Source organism: Coregonus lavaretus (genome assembly GCF_964263955.1).
Source record: "Coregonus lavaretus genome assembly, chromosome: 11".
Taxonomy (NCBI): domain Eukaryota; kingdom Metazoa; phylum Chordata; class Actinopteri; order Salmoniformes; family Salmonidae; genus Coregonus; species Coregonus lavaretus.
The window spans coordinates 924,449-947,087 of record NC_139998.1 but is presented as its reverse complement, the minus strand read 5'-3'; positions in this window follow the sequence as shown (position 1 = coordinate 947,087).

The window sequence follows — 22,639 nt, the reverse complement described above, 5'->3', positions numbered from 1 at the left end:
CATGACCTTCTCCCATTCCTCCTCTGGATCATCCAGATGGTCATTGGCAAACTTCAGACGGGCCTGAACATGCGCTGGCTTGAGCAGGGGGACCTTGTGTGCACTGCAGGATTGTAATCCATGACGGCGTAATGTGTTACTAATGGTTTTCTTTGAGACTGTGGTCCCAGCTCTCTTCAGGTCATTGACCAGGTCCTGCCGTGTAGTTCTGGGCTGATCCCTCACCTTCCTCATGATCATTGATGCCCCACGAGGTGAGATCTTGCATGGAGCCCCAGACCGAAGGTGATTGACCGTCATCTTGAACTTCTTCCATTTTCTAATAATTGCGCCAACAGTTTTTGCCTTCTCACCAAGCTGCTTGCCTATTGTCCTGTAGCCCATCCCAGCCTTGTGCAGGTCTACAATTTTATCCCTGATGTCCTTACACAGCTCTCTGGTCTTGGCCATTGTGGAGAGGTTGGAGTCTGTTTGATTGAGTGTGTGGACTGTCAGAGCGGGCGTAGGTGTGGTGTGGGAATCAGATGCAGGATGCAGATGCTAGTCCAAAATACTTTAATAAAGTCCACAGAATGAACGGCAACAACCAGAGCCGGAGGCACAAGAAAAATAACGCACTCAGCGTATAAAATACAAAACACGCACAACAGTGCGGACTCTCTACCTAAAACAGAAATAGAGAGCAAACTGACTGGAAACACCTGCAGACACGGAACAACTACACACAACCACAAGACAGAAACAACGAGAACTTAAAGGACACATAATCAAGACAAAATGAGAAACAGGTGTACCAAAACAGACCAAACCAAACACACACAGAAACAATGAACGGTGGCAGCTAGTACTCCGGGGACGACGACCGCCGAAGCCTGCCCGAACAAGGAGAAGGAGCAGCCTCGGCAGAAACCGTGACATGGACAGGTGTCATTTATACAGGTAACGAGTTCAAACAGGTGCAGTTAATACAGGTAATGAGTGGGGAACAGGAGGGCTTCTCAAAGAAAAACTAACAGGTCTGTGAGAGCCGGAATTCTTACTGATTGGTAGGTGATCAAATACTTATGTCATGCAATTACTTAAATATCATACAATGTGATTTTCTGGATTTTTATTTTAGATTCCATCTCTCACAGTTGAAGTGTACCTATGATAAAAATTACAGACCTCTACAGGCTTTGTAAGTAGGAAAACCTGCAAAACCGGCAGTGTATCAAATACTTGTTTTCCCCACTGTATGTATATATATATATATATATATATATATATATATATATATATATATATATATATATATATCCCTCCTATTATGTTGTGGGTCAATTTGACCCGTTTCCACTTTTGCGTTGTCTAAAATACTAGTTAACCACTCTTTTTCGCCATGAAATTACATGACTTTTCCTCATTTAGGGTCATGAACCTAACTGCAAAATGTGGACACACTGATGTGTTGTGGAATGTCTGTGTACATTTTGTATACAAACATGATGTTGTGGGTCATTTTGACCCGGAGGCTTTCATGTGTATATATATTTGCACAGGTGCAAAACAAAAAAGTGTCTTTGATTTATTTTGTTTTGACTGGTCCTGGTTGCACTTTTAGAATTGTGTTTGGGTTAAAAAGGGCTTTCCCAAGCTTCTCCTCAGTGTGAGAGCAGCAGGTCCCTGACACAGACACTCAAAAATGAGCTCCAAAAGATTTTCAATCAATGAAGTCTTATCACAAATTCTGGACTGTGACAGTGAAAAAGAAGAAGAGGTTTCAGAGACAGAGGATATTTCAGAGATAGAGGACAATGCTGTTGATGATCCAGATTTTGTCTTCATTGAAGAGGATTCAGAGGAGGAGTCTGCCGTACCATCCCCTACATCAGATGAGAGACAGAGCATGCAACAAGCATCATCAAGAGAAGAGAAGACATGGAAGTCTAAAGATGGTCATATTGAATGGTCACCGTCACCACAACGAGGTCAAGGTAGACTCTCAGCTTCCAATGTAATAAAAATGGTTCCAGGACCTACACGATTTGCTGTCACTCGAGTCCATGACATACAATCAGCTTTTGAGCTCTTTTTACCCCAAGCAATAGAGAAGATTGTTCTGGACATGACCAACTTGGAGGGGAGCCGTGTGTTTCAAGAGAACTGGAAGCCACTGGATCGGATTGACTTGCATGCATACATTGGATTGCTCATATTAGCTGGAGTCTACCGGTCAAACGGAGAAGCAACGGCCAGCCTGTGGAATGAAGAGAATGGAAGGCCAATATTTCGGGCAACAATGTCTCTACAAGAATTCCACATAATTTCTCGGGTGATTCGCTTTGATAACCGTGATACCAGACCGGGTCGACGTGAAAGAGACAAACTAGCTGCAATCAGAGATGTATGGGATAAATGGGTGGAAATTCTACCGTTACTGTACAATCCCAGTCCTCATGTTACAGTTGATGAACGCCTTGTTCCATTCAGAGGACGTTGTCCCTTCAGACAGTATATGCCAAACAAGCCTGCAAAATGTGGCATCAAAATATGGGCAGCATGTGATGCCACATCAAGCTATGCATGGAATATGCAAGTTTACACTGGGAAGCCACCCGGCGGAGTGCCTGAGAAAAACCAGGGGATGCGGGTGGTGCTGGACATGAGTGAAGGGCTGCAAGGTCATAACATCACGTGTGACAACTTCTTCACATCCTACCGCCTTGGTGTTGAACTACAGAAGAGAAAGCTGACCATGGTTGGAACAATCAGAAAAAACAAACCTGAACTTCCCAGTGAGCTTCTGAAAATGCAGGGCAGAACTGTGCATTCCTCTAAATTTGCTTTCTCTGAAAATGCAACTGTTGTTTCATACTGCCCAAAGAAGAACAAGAATGTTCTTGTAATGAGCACAATGCACAAAGATGCATCGCTGAGTGCAAGAGAGGACATCAAGCCACAAATAATACTGGACTACAATTCCACCAAAGGAGGAGTTGACAATTTGGATAAAGTCACAGCAACATATAGTTGTCAGCGCATGACTGCCCGCTGGCCTTTGGTGATTTTCTACAACATTGTGGATGTGTCTGCTTACAATGCCTATGTCCTGTGGACTGAAATCAACCAGCAATGGAATGGTGGCAAATTGTACCGACGCCGGCTTTTCCTAGAGGAGCTCGGCAAAGCTCTCATCACTCCCAAGATCCAGAGGAGAGTCCGGCCTCCTCGGTCGACAGCAGCTGCATCTGCCGTCCAGAAAATTCAAGCTGGAGCATCAACACATGCCTCCAATCAACCAGAAATGGATCCAGTGGATACAGGCAGTGGCAAGAAACGGAAAAGATGCCAGCTCTGCCCCCCTCGACAAGACAGTAAAACAAGCACCACTTGTGTAGAATGCAATAAATACATCTGCAGAAAGCACACACACACATTGTGTTCAACATGTAGAGAGAAAGACTGAAGGGATAATATGGACCAATAGGGGGGGAAAAAACCTACTTGGGGAAACTGAAAAATCTTGTTTGTGAGAAAGGAAATATGTTTAACAAATAGTTCTTAAATATTGTTTAAAAAAAATAAAAAGTATTGTATTTCTTCTTTCTGAAATGTCTGATAAGACAAAATAAAGTTGTTTCTGTTTTTACTTAATTCTTTGACTGTCTTGAGTGTGTTTAAACTGTGCGGGTCAATTTGACCCGTAACATAATGGATGTCATTTTTTTCCAGCAAAGCACAAGGGATATATATATATATATATATATATATATATATATTTTGGGGGGGTGGGGTAAGGGGGTGTAGAATGATTACTTTATCCTATCCCAGGTATTCCTTAAAGAGTTGGGGTTTCAAGTGTCTCTGGAAGGTGGTGAGTGACTCCGCTGTCCTGGCGTCATGAGGGAGCTTGTTCCACCATTGGGGTGCCAGAGCAGCGAACAGTTTTGACTGGGCTGAGCGGGAACTGTGCTTCCGCAGAGTTAGGGGGGCCAGCAGGCCAGAGGTGGATGAACGCAATGCCCTCGTTTGGGTGGTAGACGCTATTCCAAATCAGTTTTCAGATTTAACAAGCAGAGAAGTAGTGGAAGATTTCAGACGTATAATATTTTTCTGTAAGTTGTTGGGTTAGTGGTCAAAATGGCAGTTGTTTGGAAAAAGTTGGAAAGAAATGTGGTAATGCAGTTACTAAAACAGCTGTACCGTAAGATTCGTAGTGAATATTTTGGTTCCGCTAACAGATGTGAATAGCAGAGAAGTAGACAAATATTCCATATGCTCTAACGTTTGTCTAACCTGTAGGGGTAATTGTCAAAATGGCAGTTGTTTGCAAAAAAAGTTACAGAAAATGTTGTTGATGTGGTTACTTAAACAGCCGTAACTTCTTATCAGAATATTATTTTTTGTTCAAACGCCAGATTTGAGTAGCAGAGAAGTAGATGAAGATGTGAACGCTCTAACTCTTCTTTTAAGTTGTTGCAAAGTGGTCAAAGTAGATGATTTGTGTCAAAAGGTGCCTTACTGCATATACAGAGAATGGCAGTTGGATGTCACGGTCGTTTATAGACGGGAAGGACCAAGGCGCAGCGTGATATGCGTACATGTTTATTAAATATCCAACACAATGACAAAATACCAAATAAAACAAAACGTGACGTCCAAGGCAGCGCAACACAACATATCTTAACACGGAACAAGATCCCACAATCCACTAGTGCCAATAGGCTACCTAAGTATGGTCCCCAATCAGAGACAACGAGCGACAGCTGCCTCTGATTGGGAACCACACAGGCCAACATAGATCTATAAATACTAGAACTAAACATAGAAAATGTAACATAGAAAATCACACAGAAATTACACACCCTGACTCAACAAATACGAGTCCCTTGAGTCAGGGCGTGACATTGGAAGTGATTATGTCACAATGGGGAGCTTTAGAATCTCGAAGAAATGCCGTGAAAGCGGATGGGGGGACAAAAACACAACAAGTATAATGGATATCAAAAAGTTGTATACAAGCAACTCAACCATTCTGCATGTTTTAAAGTTTGAATGGCGTTTCAAGCTTTAACGTTGTCGGAGGAGTAACGTGCTAATGAATAATAATAATAATAATAAGAAGAAGAAGAAGAAGAAGAAGAAGAAGAAGAAGAAGAAGAAGAAGAAGAAGAAGAAGAAGAAGAAGAAGAAGAAGAAGTGTGTTGAATATCTAAGTTTGGCTTTGCTGCGCTAGCCCCCCAAAAATAAGAAGTATGTTGAATATCTAAGCTGGGGCTCTTGCTGCTTAAGCCCCACAATAATAATAATTATGTTGAAGATTTAGAATGGGACGTTTGCTTCGCAAGTCCCATTAATAACTAGATGGAAACTTTACAAGTAATGTTGTGGGGCTTGCTAAAGGTCTTTAGAATAATTTTTGTGGTAGTGGTATACTCTACTATTTAAAGCAAAACAGTTTTAAAGTATGTATGTTTTTCAAAAACGTTATAGTTGTGGTAGTGTCTGCAGTAGTAGTTGTGGTGACTGATTAAAGTTTGAAAAAGTAGGTAGAGGAACGGCTTGGACATATGGAAGTTGGTTTGCTAAATTTAGCTTGAACGGTTCAAGAGTTACTGTTGGTGTGTTATTTTATGCTAATTTATGCACACTTATAGTTATTAGTTAATAAAGGTTTTTATGAATTTGAATATAGGATGGCCTGAACATGTAAAAGTTGGATTGGTGTCTCTAGCGTGAACGGTTCAAGAGTTACTGTTGGTGAGGTATTCATGTAAATGTAGATAGTTGTAGTTGAGAAAAAAAATTAAGAATTTGAAGTTAGAATAGACTGAACATGAGAAAGTTGGTTTTTCTGACTCTAGCTTGAATGGTTCAAGAGTTAATGTTGGTGAGTTATTTTATGCAAATGTATGCACATGTATATAGCTGTAGTTGAACAAAGTTTTTAAGATTTGGAATTTAGCATAGCCTGAACATGTGAAAGTTGGTTTGGTGTCTCTACCTTGAACGGTTCAAGAGTTACTGTTGGTAAGTTATTTTATGCTAATATATGCAAATATAGATGCAGTAGTTACAGTTGATAAATATCTTAAAGAATTTAAAGTTAGGAGAGCTTACATTTTTTAAAGTAAGTCTTATAGCTTAATTGGCCAAGGAGAATGGCCATTTTAAATAGCAACCACTGCATTACTGTGGTTCTAATTCAAACCCATGTTAATTTATGCACATTTAAAATGGTTATAGTTCTAAAAGTATAAATAGTATAACAAATCTGAATGCAGGAATCTAAGTTGGGTCCGTCTGAACATCTCAACGTTAATGACTTTATTTCAATTAACTGATTTCCTTATATGAACTTTAGCTTAGTAAAATCTTAGAAATTGTTGCATGTTGCGTTTTATATTTTTGTTCAGCATATAACCAATAAGAATTTTCATGCAGAAGGGTTGAGTATTACACTTCTACAATCCATACACAACATCTTCATAGCCATAGCTCTCGAGAATCAAGGGTCCCCCCAATTGTCCCCATGTTGTGTAATAAGAGATTTGAATGTTTAGGTTTGAGATAAAATATATCAGCAATTACTGTTCCAAAACGAATGTGAAAATAAAGACAAAAAAATATCAGATCTTTTACCTAATGGTGGCTCTCTAAACATGTGGAAATTCCCATTTTAAAAGTGCAGGGCTTGTACAAAGTGCCATACCTTCATTTTTTGTCTTACATAAATTATATGACATATAAGAGGAGAAAGCTGAGGTCTCTATCTATCCATTGATGTGTGTATCCTCTGTCTGATTTCCAGATTGTCCACTAGATGGCAGTAGAAGATCACATGGCGTCTCTTGGCCACTTGAAACCAGTCGCTTCAGTTTGGGTAGTGAGTCACTGTGCCAAAATGGCATGTTGAGGATGCATACAAGATAATGTGGATGGAGAAGGAAATGCATTGCTTTACAATAACCATCACGGTTTACCACCATGCATAGTTAATGTTTGCACTTTTGGTGACCTGTCCATAGTGCATGATTTATGGCCTTTATGGGGGGGTGGTGGGGGGAAGGGGGGATTCTTATGACATTGCCATTTGATTTAAGATTTGAATAAGATTTGAATTTGATTTCCTAAAAGACAAGGCCTGTAGCTTTCAAATGATATGTCACATTCTATTTTCTGAGGACCTTTTTTGGGTGGGGGGTTACTCCCCAAACTCACCGGGCCCTGTACAGGGCCCAAACAATTATTATAATACAGAAATCCCCATAAACATCTGAGATATATTTTATTTTTTTGCATCGGAAACGTCTCAATCCACCGCATCCGCCGATGTCGCACTTCCGCACTGCGGTGAAAGGTGACCTGTTTGCCATGAGACATTGTGGGGATTGTAGAGCAAAACCCTCACATTCATGAGAGTCTCATCTTTACATAGAGGGGTCATTTTTGGGATGTCTCATGGTCTGACAAATACCGCTCTAGCTCTGTCACCTTTCACCGCAGATGCAGAAGTGCGACATCGGCGAATGTGGTGGATTGAGACGCATCCACTGCAAAAAACAGATATCTCTAGCTTAAACGGACTGATTTTTATTGGGATTTTTGTATTATGCTAATTAGATTTCCGCAGGGGAGCAGACATTGACTCTAGGGGGTTAAAACAACACATTGGCTAACCACATATTTGCATATTTCCAAGTAGAGGAGTTATTTGTAGATAAAAAAAACTGAAATACATTGCCGGCCAAGGCACACCTCCATCCATTCAAACTTAAATTAAAACCGTAAAACAAGGTTAAAACACTGCTCATGTGCGCACACACACGCACACAATTTTTTGCCATCACCAATGTAAATGCGCCATTTCTCTGTCAAATCAAACTTTTTTCATATCACCAAGAGTTAATAACAAGGAAAAACTTGGTTTGTCCATTCAGAAACTCAGAGTTAGCATGACCAGTCACAGCCAGAAGATGACTGGCCAACCCTCTGAGCCTGGTTCCTCTCTAGGGTTCTTCCTTGGTTCCTTCCGTCTAGGTAGTTTTTCCTAGCCATTGTGCTTCTGCATTGCTTGCTCTTTGGGGATTGACCAGGCAATGATATCATTATTTGAGACTGGGACATGGCAGTGCAGGACACACACACACACAGACAGAAGTGTAAATAAATAAAATGATAAAAATGTCATTGCCAATTAGCTGGAAATATGAATGTAAAGGACAGAGAGAGAAAGAGAGAGATGAGAAAGAGCTGGCCACTGGGAATGAGCTGCCTGTACCCAGCGGCCAGTTCTCTCTGTATGTACAATACTGGTACTGCATGCAAGCAGGAAGGCAGGCAGGTGCTGTAGGGTAGATATTGTAGGCTGTACAGACTGGCCTAGTAGCCTAATGCATCATGGACCAAAGATGGGCTGGTGTAGCGTGCAGACTAAATAATATATAACCTTCTCAGCCTCTGAATAAATGAAGAGCATGGAGAAGGAAAGGTGGAGAGAGAGACACAGTGTTTTAAACTGATATTGCAACCTGGCATTCGGCATGGGAGATGCTTCCTCTGTATATATGTGTTAATGCAATAGACATGACAAAAGAGTTATGATATTTCAACAATATTTTTTATTTATTTTTTAAATACATGGAAAAACAAATTGTAAAGGTATAATCTCCATTGGTGGAAAAAATACCCAATTGTCATACTCGAGTAAAAGTAAAGATACCTTAATAGAAAATGACTCAAGTAAAAGTGAAAAATCCCCCAGTAAAATACTACTTGAGTAAGAGTCTAAAAGTATTTTGTTTTAAATACACTTAAGTATCAAAAGTAAAAGAATAAATTATTTCAAATTCCTTATACTAAGCAAAAGACGGCACCATTTTCATGTTTTTTCATTTACAAATAGCCAGGGGCACACTCCAACACTCAGACATTCTTTTCAAACAGAGCATTGGTGTTTAGTGAATCCATCAGATCAGAGTCAGTAGAGATAACCTTGGATGTTCTCTTGATAAGTGTGTGAATTTGACCATTTTCCTGTCCTGCTATAAATGTAACGAGGACTTTTGGGGGTCAGGGAAAATGTATTCAGTAAAAAGTACATTATTTTCTTTAGGAATGTAGTGAAGTAAAAGTAGCCAAAAATATAAATAGTAAAGTAAAGTACAGATACCCCAAAAAATGATTTATGTAGTACTTTAAAGTATTTTTACTTAAGTACTTTACACCACTGATCATCTCATTGTTTTCTAGAATAAGCCTAGCTTAGGAGTCCAATTAATGTTAAACTTAGTATGGACTGATTTAATATCAAATGATGTAGTTATATTTAACATTTGTATGTGACGTGAACCTCATCCACAACAATCCCCATGAGGTTCTCTCTATACACTGTTGATGCCAGCATATTCCGCCACTTGTCATTCAGCAACCAAGACTCTAGGCTACCGAAAACAACCTGGCAACATCCATAGAGGATGTGCCTGTCATTATTTCCACCAAGGGATCCCCAGCTTTGCAGCCTCTCTGATCTGGTCCTCCATGGAGGGCGACCAATGGCGACACAACAACGATAATTGGGTTCTCGATCTGTCCCATTTTCTTGACTACCAGCAGAGCTAGCTGGTAAATCAAGCTCTTGGCGAACCCATTCGAGAGAAGAGCAAAAATATATTTCCCCCCGAGAAAAGCCTTCAATGCAGTTATTTGCTGTTCTTTCAATTAAGTAATGCCCTCCAGTTCTGATATAACCGCGCCAACACCAACCTCCTCAAGAGCAGCCATTGTTGTTATGATTTTCGACTTCAACTACAGGTGCTTCTCGTTGTCGTCATCAACTAAACCACCCCCACAGATTATCAGAGGACGCTGATTGGTCCGGCCATACAGTGGATGGAAGGGAGGGGCTCAAACGGTTAGAATCTGGTAGTGGCCAGACTGTATCCATGTAGCGAAATAGAATGTAAGCTTGCGAGATCAGGTTGGTTCGTACGAGGCTAACATTCGAATGCCTTGATTCCAATCCGAAATACACAGCGGAATTATTGAATACTTTATCAAGTTTACCTCCCAGATTAGAAAAATGTTTTGTGTTATTGTCTAGAAAGACAATAATTTACAGTTTAAATTGCTTAAAATGCATGAATTCAGTGTATTGTTAGTTGTTTTGGATATCGTCTAGGTCTAGGCCTATATAATCAGGACTATTTTCTAAGTAAGAGTACATTAAACCTTTTAACATTTAACCTGTCTTCTCTTGAGATGAAAGTCTTATTTACAGTTTTACAGCAAGATATGAATTGCCACAATTATGTTTGTTCTTCAAATGATGTATTTTATTAAAACAGAAAAATTAAGTAAATAGGCCACATTAACTTGAAAAATACTGTAATTAAAGGTTAAATTGAAAAAATACAAGTGTTACATCAGTCTTAATTGTTATAGCATACTTTAATTTTAAATTATTTTAAATGTATGTGTGTCAGAAGATATGCACTGCTGTGTGTGAGTTTGTTTGTGAGATAGTGTGTCAGAGCAGAGCCTAGCTCTGTAAAAGCGTGCATGATCAAAATAATATGTGTGTGCTTGTATTTGTGCATATGCTTGTATGAGGCTGCAACCTAGGTCATGCCAATGCTGGACCACAGGAGGAGGATAATGGCCACTACCCTCGACCTTCAAATGACCTCTTCCTCATCATCCTCCTTCCACCCATATGCCAGGGGCCCATCTCAAGTCTCATATAGAAGCAATTTTGAGACACTGTCATTGTAAGAATGCATCATGTGACCAATAGCTGTTCAGACATTCTCTTATTTGGTCAACAATTGTTTTATATTGAATCACAAACTACACAATCAATAAGAACATTTAAATAATTCTCTATTGTCAGGTAACACCACTTATACCAGTGGTGACCCACCCATCTGCAGCGCTAATGGGTATGCAGGCTTTTGCTCTGACTCTGCTGTAACACACCCAATTTAACAAACCAATGTCTTGATGAGCAGCTGATTAGTCAAATCAGTTGTGTTAGAGCAAGGCTAGAACAAAACCTTGCACCCACAGCAGTTCTCCAACAGGAGGGTTGACCACCACCCCCTGAACCTATAATAAACTCTCCCAGAAGAAGGCTACTGTATGTGACTGTGGTTTCAGTTCACTTCAATCCGTCTGTGTATTTTACTGTAAAATAATTGTACAAGTAAAAGCTAATAAAAAGTAATTCATAAAACATATTCTGATTACTGTTACATTTACTCTCTTTACCACTGCTGTGTTTTTACTCTGACTGGGCACTTCCAATGCCACTCCCCCCCACATAGCTATAGAACTCTCTCTCTCTCTCTCTCTCTCTCTCTCTCTCTCTCTCTCTCTCTCTCTCTCTCTCTCTCTCTCTCTCTCTCTCTCTCTCTCTCTCTCTCTCTCTCTCTCTCTCTCTCTCTCTCTCTCTCTCTCTCTCTCTCTCTCTCTCTCTCTCTCTCTCTCTCTCTCTCTCTCTCTCTCTCTCCAAGGATTGTGGAGTCACCTGGAATCGATTTCAATTAACAGGTATGCCTTATTAAAAGTTAATTTGTGGAATTTCTTTCCTTCTTAATGCGTTTGCGCCAATAAGTTGAGTTGTAGGGTTGGTTTACAGAAGATAGCCCTATTTAGTAAAACACCAAGTCCATATTATGGTAAGAACAGCTAAAATAAGCAAAAATAATTGACAGTCCATCATTACTTGAAGACATGAAGGTCAGTCAATCCGGAAAATTTCAAGAACTTTTCAAATTTCTTCAAGTGCAGTTGAAAAAACCTCAAGCACTATGATGAAACTGGCTCTCATGAGGACCACCACAGAAAAGGAAGACCCAGAGTTACTTCTGTTGCAAAGGATAAGTTCATTAGAGTTACCAGCCTTAGAAATTGCAGCCCAAATACATGATTCACAGAGTTCAAGTAACATACACATCTCAACATCAACTGTTCAGAGGAGACTGCGTGAATCAGGCCTTCAAGGTCGATTTGCTGCAAAGAAAGCACTACTAAAAGACACAAGTAAGAAGAAGAGACTTGCTTGGGCCAAGAAACACGAGCAATGGACATTACACCGGTGGAAATCTGTCCTTTGGTCAGATGAGTCCAAATATGAGATTTTTGGTTCCAACTGCCGTGTCTTTGTGAGACGCAGAGTAGGTGAACGGATGATCTCCACATATGTGGTTCCCACCGTGAAGCATGGAGGAGGAGGTGTGATGGTGTGGGGGTGCTTTGCTGGTGACACTGTCTGTGATTTATTTAGAATTCAAGGCACACTTAACCAGCATGGCTACCACAGCATTCTGCAGCGATACGCCATCCCATCTGGTTTGCACTTAGTGGGACTATCATTTGTTTTTCAACAGGACAATGACCCAACACACCTCCAGGCTGTATAAGGGCTATTTGACCAAGAATAAGAGTGATGGAGTTCTGCATCAGAGGACCTGGCCTCCACAATCACCCAACCTCAACCCAATTTAATGGTTTGGGATGAGTTTGACAGCAGAGTAAAGGAACAACAGCCAACAAGTGCTGGGAACTCCTTCAAGGCTGTTGGAAAAGCATTCCAGGTGAAGCTGGATGAGAGAATGCCAAGAGCGTGCAAAGCTGTCATCAAGGTAAAGGGTTGCTGCTTGGAAGAATCTCAAATCTCAAATATATTTAGATTTGTTTAACACCTTTTTGGTTACTAAATGATTCCATAGGTGTTATTGCATAGTTTTGATATCTTCTCTATTATTCTACAAGGTAGAAAATAGTAAACAATAAAGAAAAACCCTTGAATGAGTAGGTGTGTCCAAACTTTTGACTGTTTCTGTATATACAGTGCCTTCAGAAAGTATTCAGACCGCTTGACCTTTTCCACATTTTGTTACGTTACAGCCTTATTCTAAAATGGATTAAATAAATAAAAATCCTCAGCAATCTACACACAATACCCCATAATGACAAAGTGAAAACAAGTTTTTAGAAATGTTTGCAAATGTATTAAAAATACAAAAACAGAAATACCTTATTAAGGTTAAGTATTCAGACCCTTTGCTATGAGACTCGAAATTGAGCTCAGGTGCATTCTGTTGCCATTGATCATCCTTGAGATGTTTCTACAACTTGATTGGAATCCACCTTTGGTAAATTCAACTGATTGGAAATTATTTGGATAGGCACACACCTGTTTATATACAGTCCCACAGTTGACAGTGCATTTCAGAACAAAAAACAAGCCATGAGGTCAAAGGAATTGTACGTAGAGCTCCGAAACAGGATTGTGTCGAGGCACAGATCTGGGGAAGGGTACCAAAAAAGTTGTGTAGCATTGAAGGTCCCCAAGAACTCAGTGGCCTCCATCATTATTAAATGGAAGAAGTTTGGAACCACCAAGACTCTTCCTAGAGCTGGCCGTCCCGCCAAACTGAGCAATCGGGGGAGAAGGGCCTTGTTCAGGGAGGTGACCAAGAACCCAATGGTCACGCTGACAGAGCTCTAGAGTTCCTCTGTGGAGACGGGAGAACCTTCCAGAAGGACAACCATCTCTGCAGCACTCCACCAATCAGGCCTTTATGGTAGAGTGGCCAGACGGAAGCCACTCCTCAGTAAAAGCCACATGACAACCCGCTTTGGGGTTTTCCAAAAGGCACCTAAAGAGTCTCAGACCATGAGAAACAAGATGATCTGGTCTGATGAAATGAAGATTGATCTTTTTGGCCTGAATGCCAAAGGTCACGTCTGGAGGAAACCTGGCACCATCCCTACGGTGAAGCATGGTGGTGGCAGCATCATGCTGTGGGGACTGGGAGACTAGTCAGGATCGAGGGAAAGATGAACGGCGCAAAGTACAGAGAGATCCTTGATGAAAACCTGCTCCAGAGCGCTCAGGACCTCAGACTGGAGCGAAGGTTCGCCTTCCAACAGGACAATGACCCTAAGCACACAGCCAAGACAACGCTGGAATGGCTTCGGGGCAAGTCTCTGAATGTCCTTGAGTGGCCCAGCCAGAGTCTGGACTTGAAACCGATCAAACATCTCTGGAGAGACCTGAAAATAGCAACGGTCCCCATCCAACCTGACAGCACTTGAGAGGAACTGCAGAGAAAATTTGGGAGAAACTCCCCAAATATAGGTGTGCCAAGCTTGTAGCGTCATACCCAAGAAGACTCTGGGCTTTAATCACTGCCAAAGGTGCTTCAACAAAGTACTGAGTAAAGGGTCTGAATACTTATGGAAATGTACATTTTCCGTTCTTTATTTTTAATACATTTGTAAAAAATTCTAAAAACCTCTTTTTACTTTGTCATTATGGGGTGTTGTGTGTAGATTGATGAGGGGGGAAAAACAATTTAATCAATTTTAGAATAAGGCTGTAACATAACAACATTGGAAAAAGTCTAAGGGTCTGAATACTTTCTGAATGCACAGTATGTAATTACGGTGTTGTTGATGACTCATTGTACGTTGCTAATTGTGCCATCATTTATTCTCTTGCAGAAATCACATGTTTAGAACTATTTCTCATTCTTCTTGTTTCTTCTGGATTAAAGTGTTAACAGTGGATCACTGGCTTGCAGCATCTTTCTAACCGAAGACAAAGGGGCTAGAGTTGCACTCCCAGCGCATCACGCACATTCGTAACTACACTATGATACAAATATAAATTACATAAAGAATGATAGTAAAAAAGCTTTGGAACACCTTAAATGACATTTTGGGGGAAAAGGCAAACTCAGCTCCATCATTCATTGAATCAGATGGCTCATTCATCACAAAACCAACTGATATTGCCAACTACTTTAATTATTTTTTCATTGGCATGATTAGCAAACTTAGGCATGACATGCAAGAAACAATTGCTGACACTACATATCCAAGTATATCTGAACAAATAATGAAAGACAAGCATTGTAATTTTGAATTCCGTGAAGTGAGTGTGGAAGAGGTGAAAAAAGTATAGTTTTCTGTCAACATTGACAAGCCACCGGGGTCTGACAACTTGGATGGAAAATTACTGAGGATAATTACTTTTTCCACACCTATTTGCCGTATTTTCAATTGAAGCCTACGAGAACGTGTGTGCCCCCAGGCTTGGAGGGAAGCAAAAGTAATTCCGCCACCTAAAAATAGTAAAGCCCCCATTACTGACTCAAATAGCCAACCAATTAGCCTGTTACCAACCCTTAGTAAACTATTGGAAAAAAATGTGTTTGACCAGATACAATGCTATTTTACAGTAAACAAATTGACAACAAACATTCAGCATGCTTATAGAGAAGGACATTCAACAAGCACAGCACTTACACAAATGACTGACGATTGGCTGAGAGAAATTGATGATAAAAAGATTGTGGAGGCTGTGTTGTTAGACTTCAGTGCGGCTTTTGACATTATTGAGCATAGTCTGCTGCTGGACAAACATATGTGTTATGGCTTTACTCCAACTGCTATATTGTGGATACAGAGTTACCTGTCTAACAGAACACAGAGGGTGTTCTTTAATGGAAGCCTCTCCAACGTAATCCAGGTAGAATCAGGAAATCCCCAGGGCAGCTGTTTAGTCCCATTACTTTTTTCAATCTTTACTAATGACATGACACTGGCTTTGAGTAAAGCCAGAGTGTCTATGTATGCGATGACACAACACTATACATGTCAGCTACTACAGTGACTGAAATGACTGCAACACTTAACAAAGAGTTACAGTTAGTTTCAGAGTGGGTGGCAAGGAATAAGTTATTCCTAAATATTTCTAAAACTAAAAGCTTTGTATTTGGGACAAATCATTCACTAAACCCTAAACCTCAACTACATTTTGTAATAAATAATGTGGAAATTGAGCAAGTTGCGGTTACTAAACTGCTTGGAGTAACCCTGGATTGTAAACTGTCATGGTCAAAACATATTGATACAACAGTAGCTAAGATGGGGAGAAGTATGTCCACAATAAAGCCCTGTTCTACCTTCTTAACTACACTGTCAACAAGGCAGGTTCTACAGGCCCTAGTTTGTCACACCTGGACTGCTGTTCAGTCGTGTGGTCAGTTGCCACAAAAAGGGACTTAGGAAAATTGCAATTGGCTCAGAACAGGGCAGCACGGCTGGCCCTTTGATGTACACAGAGATCTAATATTAATAATATGCATGTCGATCTCTCCTGGCTCAAAGTGGACGAGAGATTGACTTCATCACTACTGTTTATGTTGGGTGCTCCGAGCTGTCTGTTTGAGCTACTGGCACTCATGCACACCCCACAGGACATACCACCAGAGGTCTCTTCACAATCCCTGTCACGCTCTGGCTCCGGGACTCTGTATGGTGAGCCAGGGTGTGTTCGTTCTGTGTGGGTTGTTTCTATGTTGGGTGTTCTAGGTTGTTGTTTTCTGTGTTGGCCTAAGTGACTCCCAATCAGAGGCAACGAGTGTCAGCTGTTTGCTGGTTGTCTCTGATTGGGAGCCATATTTAAACTGTCTGTTTTCACTTTGTGTTTGTGGTTTCTTGTTCCTTTTGATTTGTGTTTGTGTCGAAGGACTTCACGTTTCGTTTGGTGTTGTGTTCGCTGTGGTGTACAATAAAATAAATATGTACGCATCTCACACTGCGCCTTGGCCCGCTACTTTTCAAGACGATCGTGATAGAAGAAACCACCACGACTGGGTCAAGCAGCGTGATGAGGAGAAAGGCTGGAATTACGAGAAGTGGAGAAGAATTGGACGACAACCATGGAGGCCTGGTCCACGGGGGAGAGACAAGCCCAGAAAATGTTTAGGGGGGGGGCTCACGCCGTGGACGACGGGGCAGCAGGAGTACGGGATAGAGTGGTGCAGAAGGTTGGCAGAGAAGGCCGCCAGGTTAAGGGGGCCACCGGTCACAGAGGAGAGGGAAAGTGTGGAGGCACGGCGAGAGGTACTGGGGTGTGTTACCAGTCCGGTCCGGCCCGTTCCTGATCCCTGCGTAGGGCCAGTGGTGTGTGTCCCCAGTACGGTCCGGCCTGTTCCTGTTCCTCGCATCGAGCCTGTGGTGCGTGTCATCAGCCCGGCCCGGCCTGTTCCTGCTCCCCGTACCAAGCCTATGGTGCACGTCGCCAGCCCGGCCCGGCCTGTTCCTGCTCCCCGCACCAAGTCTGTTGTGCGTTTCGTCAGCCCTGTCCGGCCTGTTCCTGCTCCACGCACCAAGCCTACGGTGTGCGTCGACAGCCCAGCCCGGCCTGTCCCTGCTCCACGCACCAAGACTACGGTGTGCGTCGCCAGCCCAGCCCGGCCTGTTCCTGCTCCACGCACCAAGCCTACGGTGTGCGTCGACAGCCCAGCCCGGCCTGTCCCTGCTCCACGCACCAAGCCTACGGTGTGCGTCACCAGCCCGGTCCGGCCTGTTCCTGCCACTTGCACCAAACCTACGGTGCGCGTCGCCAGCCCGGTCCGGCCTGTTCCTGCCACTCGCACCAAACCTACGGTGCGCGTCGCCAGCCCGGTCCGGCCTGTTCCTGCCACTCGCACCAAACCTACGGTGCGCGTCGCCAGCCCGACCCGGCCTGTTCCTGCTACTCGCACCAAGCCAGGGATGCGAGTAGTCAGTCCGGTGAGGCCCGTTCCGGCTCCACGCACCAAGCCAGGGGTGCGTAACGTCAGCCCGGTCCGGTCCGTTGCTGCTCCACGCACCAAGCCAGGAGTGCGCATCGTCAGCCAGGTCCGGTCCGTTCCTGCCTCACGCGCCAAGCCAGGGGTGTCGTCAGTCCGGTGCCTGATCAGGTACAGGTCAGCTGCTCCACAACGGAGCTTAAGCAATCTGCTCCGTCGATGTCCAGTCCAGATCCAGCCAGCGGGGTCAGACCAGACCAGGGGCGCTACGGGGGGATTATGGAGGGGTGGTGGTCAAGCCCGGAGCTGGAACCGCCACCGAGGAGGTATGCCCACCCAGCCCTCCCTGTTTTGCTAATGTTGAGGCACGGTCGCAGTCCGCGCCTTTAGGGGGGGGGGGTACTGTCACGCTCTGGCCCTGGGACTCTGTATGGTGAGCCAGGGTGTGTTCGTTCTGTGTGGGTTGTTTCTATGTTGGGTGTTCTAGGTTGTTGTTTTCTGTGTTGGCCTAAGTGACTCCCAATCAGAGGCAACGAGTGTCAGCTGTTTGCTGGTTGTCTCTGATTGGGAGCCATATTTAAACTGTCTGTTTTCACTTTGTGTTTGTGGTTTCTTGTTCCTTTTGATTTGTGTTTGTGTCGAAGGACTTCACGTTTCGTTTGGTGTTGTGTTCGCTGTGGTGTACAATAAAATAAATATGTACGCATCTCACGCTGCGCCTTGGCCCGCTACTTTTCAAGACGATCGTGATAATCCCCAAGTCCAGAACAAACTATTGGAGGCGCACAGTACTACATAGAGCCATGACATCAAGTAACTGATGCAAGTAGTAAAATTAGATTTAAATAACAGATAAAAAAAACACCTTATCGAACAGCGGGGACTGTGAAGCAACACAAACATAGGCGCAGACACATGCATGCACACACACGATTAAATACGCACTATACACACACGTACACATGGATTTTTGACCTGTAGATATGTGGTAGTGGTGGAGTAGTGGCGTGAGGGCACACAGTATATTGTGAAATCTGTGAATGTAATGTAATGTTTTTAACATTTTATGAACTGTCTTAATTTTGCTGGACGCCAGGAAGAGTAGCTGCTGCCTTGGCAGTAGCTAATGGGGATCCATAATAAATACAAAAATACAAAAATACATAGTATCCTAAAAAAAGAGTTTGTTTCCCAGGTGAGGTGGCAACAGTTGATTAGGTGGAATGCATTTAACAGTGCAGGTCATTAGAAGACTGGATCCAGAGTTTAGTATTTAGAAAATGTACATGTGGACATGTGTTTAAAAAATCATGAAAAATAGTTGACAAAACCAATTAACTTGATAACAGTAAACTTACTTGGCTTATAGCAAAATAACCTTGACATGAGGACTCAGGCAAAACACCTCAAACAAAGGGCAAACCGCCCATAAACTCATCCATCTGAGTTTTGGCAGAACTATAGCAACAACATCTTACCTCAACAAGCAGGAGAACAAGGAGCCTATAAGGACATTTTATTCGTCACATACAACAGCCTTACCGTGAAATGCTAACTTATAAGCCCTTAACCAACAATGCAGATCAAGAAATAGAGGGCAAGGGAGAGCTTTGTATGCGTCTCTGTGTGTGGAGCAAAGGGGGTCTAGAGTTTTTTTCCCCTCTGGTTGCACATGTGACATGCTGGTAGAAATTAGGTAAAACGGATTGAAGTTTGCCTGCATTAAAGTCCCTGGCCACTAGGAGCGGCGCTTCTGGATGATCCATTTCTTATTTACTTTAGGCCTTATAAAGCTTGATGAGTGCGGTCTTAGTGCCAGCTTCGGTTTTTGGCGGTAAATAGACTGCTACGAAAACTATCTTGGTATATAGTGTGGTCTACAGCTTATCAGGTACTCTACCTCAGGTGAGCAATACCTCGAGACTTCCTTAATATTAGACATCGCGCACCAGCTGTTATTGACAAATAGACACACACCACCACCCCTCGTCTTACCAGACGTAGCTGTTCCGTCCTGCCGATACACGGAAAACCCAGCCAACTGTATATTATCCGTGTCGTCGTTCTGCCACGACTCGGTGAAACATAACATATTACAGTTTTAATGTCCCGTTGGTAGGATAGTCTCGAACTGAGATAATCCAGTTTATTCTCCAGTGATTGCACATTGGCCAACAGAACGGATGGTAGAGGCGGGTTACACACTCGCCGACGAATTCTCACAAGCTACCCCGATCTCTTCCCCCTGTATTTCCGTATTTTCTTCACGCGAATGACAGGAATTTGGGCCTGGTCTCGGAGAAGCAGTATATCCTTAGCGTCGAACTCATTAAAGAAAAAATCTTCATCCAGTTCGAGGTGACTAATCGCTGTTATGACTTCCAGAAGCTCTTTTCGGTCGAAAGAGATGGTAGCAGCACCATTATATACAAAATAAGTTACAAACAATGCGAAAAAACACACAAAATAGCACAGTTGGTTAGGAGCCAGTAAAACGGAAGCCATCCCCTCCAGTCCGTGCCATGGTGAAACTTGCACTTCTGTAGATCTGAAATAATTGGACAGTGAAACTTGCATCCAGCCAACTAGAAAGCAAGGCGAAGCAATTCAGCCATTCTTGAAAGTCAGGACAAAGATCATGCAACGAAACCTTCATTTTCTAGTTGAAAAATAGATTTAGCAGGCAGTAGGCATTAAGAATGAAATGTGGAGTGGAGCTTCATAGTTACGTGCCCCTCATACCTTCAAAATAATTTGGCAGTCATCATTATTAAGAAAAATCCACCACTGTCGAACAGATACAAATGTTGTTGATCTTTAGAAAATGTATCCTATATCTGCCGTTTCTGTTAGGCCTACTGCTGCTAGGTAGCTCTCTCTCTGCTCTCTCCCTCCCCTCTGTCTGTCCTTGATTGCAGGAGTGAAGTCTGGTGTGCGGGAGTCAGGGTTCCAGCTGCAGCTCATTCACCATAATCACCTCAGCCTTTAAGACCCGGTCAAACTTACCACTCATCGTCAGATCATAGTCAAGACGACCATGTTAGTCTCGCTGCCGACTCAACCTGTCTGTTTTCGGTCTTTGTGTTTTTGGCCTGTCTATTTACTTTTTCTCCTGTGCCACAGATATTTGGAACCTGACTCCTGCCTCCGCTTCACTCCTGCCACCACCATCCTGCTCTCCACTACCGGACCTCTCTTTTGGACTCACCACGGACACTAGGACATTACGGTACCACACCTGCCCTGACCTGGATCTGCTACCTTCCCTGTACCTGGACTTGCTCTTTCCCTATTATTGGAAACCTGGACTATTGAACATTGTAATAAACCTGTTAAATCTTATCTGGCTTGGTGTACTTGTCTGCATTTGGGTTCTAATCCAGTTAAATCATAACAGTTTCCGTAACAAATGTCACAATGTTTTTTGCAACATTTATTTTGTTGAATAAACCTGGGCCAATGGACACATGTCTAGTGATTGACCCCCTTGAATGGCGTCCTGATTGCACAATTGACTTTAAAATGGCCAACACTTAATTCGTTATTGAAAACAAAGACATAATTAGGATAAACATTCATGTTTTAGATAAACAATGAAACACCCCTTAAATGGGATAAACCAAATACAAAAGCCATATACTTGACCGGCGCACGCTCACCTACTGTATAAGAAGCCAGTCCAACAGTGGTGGTGAGTAGAACAGGTTGGCGATACAACAAAATAATTATGAATACTAAACATTTATAAATAAATGAAATGATTACCAGACTCTGGCGTTTGTGTTCTTTACATGATACAATGTTTGAAGTACAGTGATCCCTCGCCACTTCGCGGTTCACTTATCGCGGATTCGCTATTTCGCGGATTTTCATAATGCATTTTTTTTTTTTTTTTGGTGCATTGTGCTCTGCATTCTGATTCGCTAAAAACTCACTCCCGCTTCTTGTATCAAAACATGCTACGAATTGTGCTATCATTTTGTCGTCTCGTGCAGTTATGTGTACGTACATAAAACAGCTTGGCAAATTTACATTAAGTTGGCCAAATTATCTTGTAATTTCGAACATCTTCTAAACCCATAATGTCGACGAAACGGCCTACACGTGAGTCACTGTATTTGTATACATGTAATAGTTGCTAATTGTAAAAAAAAAAAAGTTTTCTATTTCGCGGATTTCACTTATCGCGGGTCATTTTCGGAACGTAACCCCCGCGATAAACGAGGGATTACTGTATTAGCGAAATCATAGTCAATTTATCAAGCAAATGTTTGTACCAAACAATCAGTCTGTTTTTGTAGGGAGAAATGGAGGGAAATAACCCAATGTGGTGATGGCATAGTCACAAGAACGATTCCTCATCTTCTGGTCGCTTCTGGATTGAAGTGTTAACAGTGGATCACCGGCCTGCAGCATTTTCCAACAGAAGACACAGCGGCTAGAGTTGCATAATGCACATAGAGTTGCATAATGCACATAGTATCCTACAAGTGGTCCTTTGAAGTGGATGTGGTGTGATATCTACGCTACATTCACATGTGAAAATTAAATTAGCTGTTTCAAATTTAAGAAAACTCCACATGTGGAAATCTCATTTTCACAATCTCACTTCCACATGTGGAATTGCAAGATCACGTGAAAAACAATCATGTGAAAATCTAATTTGCCGTTTCACATGTAAGAAAACTCCACATGTGAAAATCTAACTTTCACTTGTAGAGGAAAGTTCACATGTGGAAATGAAATAGAGTTATTCTCCTCACATGTTAAAAGGTGGTGTTAACATGTTGCAGCATAATTTTCAATTCTGTAATGCCATTCTGTAAAAAAGGTGACTTAGCCAACCTTTGTATAATATTTCAAGTGCTTATAAAAAAAATATGTCTTTTTTCTGAGCCATCCATTCGGAGTGTTACTGCTGCAGGTGCATACCTCTCTTCTTCATACGTTGGAAGAAGCCCACTAAAAAGACTCCTAACTTTTTATCCTGTTTTCCGGTTTGTGCACATGGTTACATTTTCTAAATCTAGAGATAGCATGTTTAACTAAACTGTGATGAGTTTTCT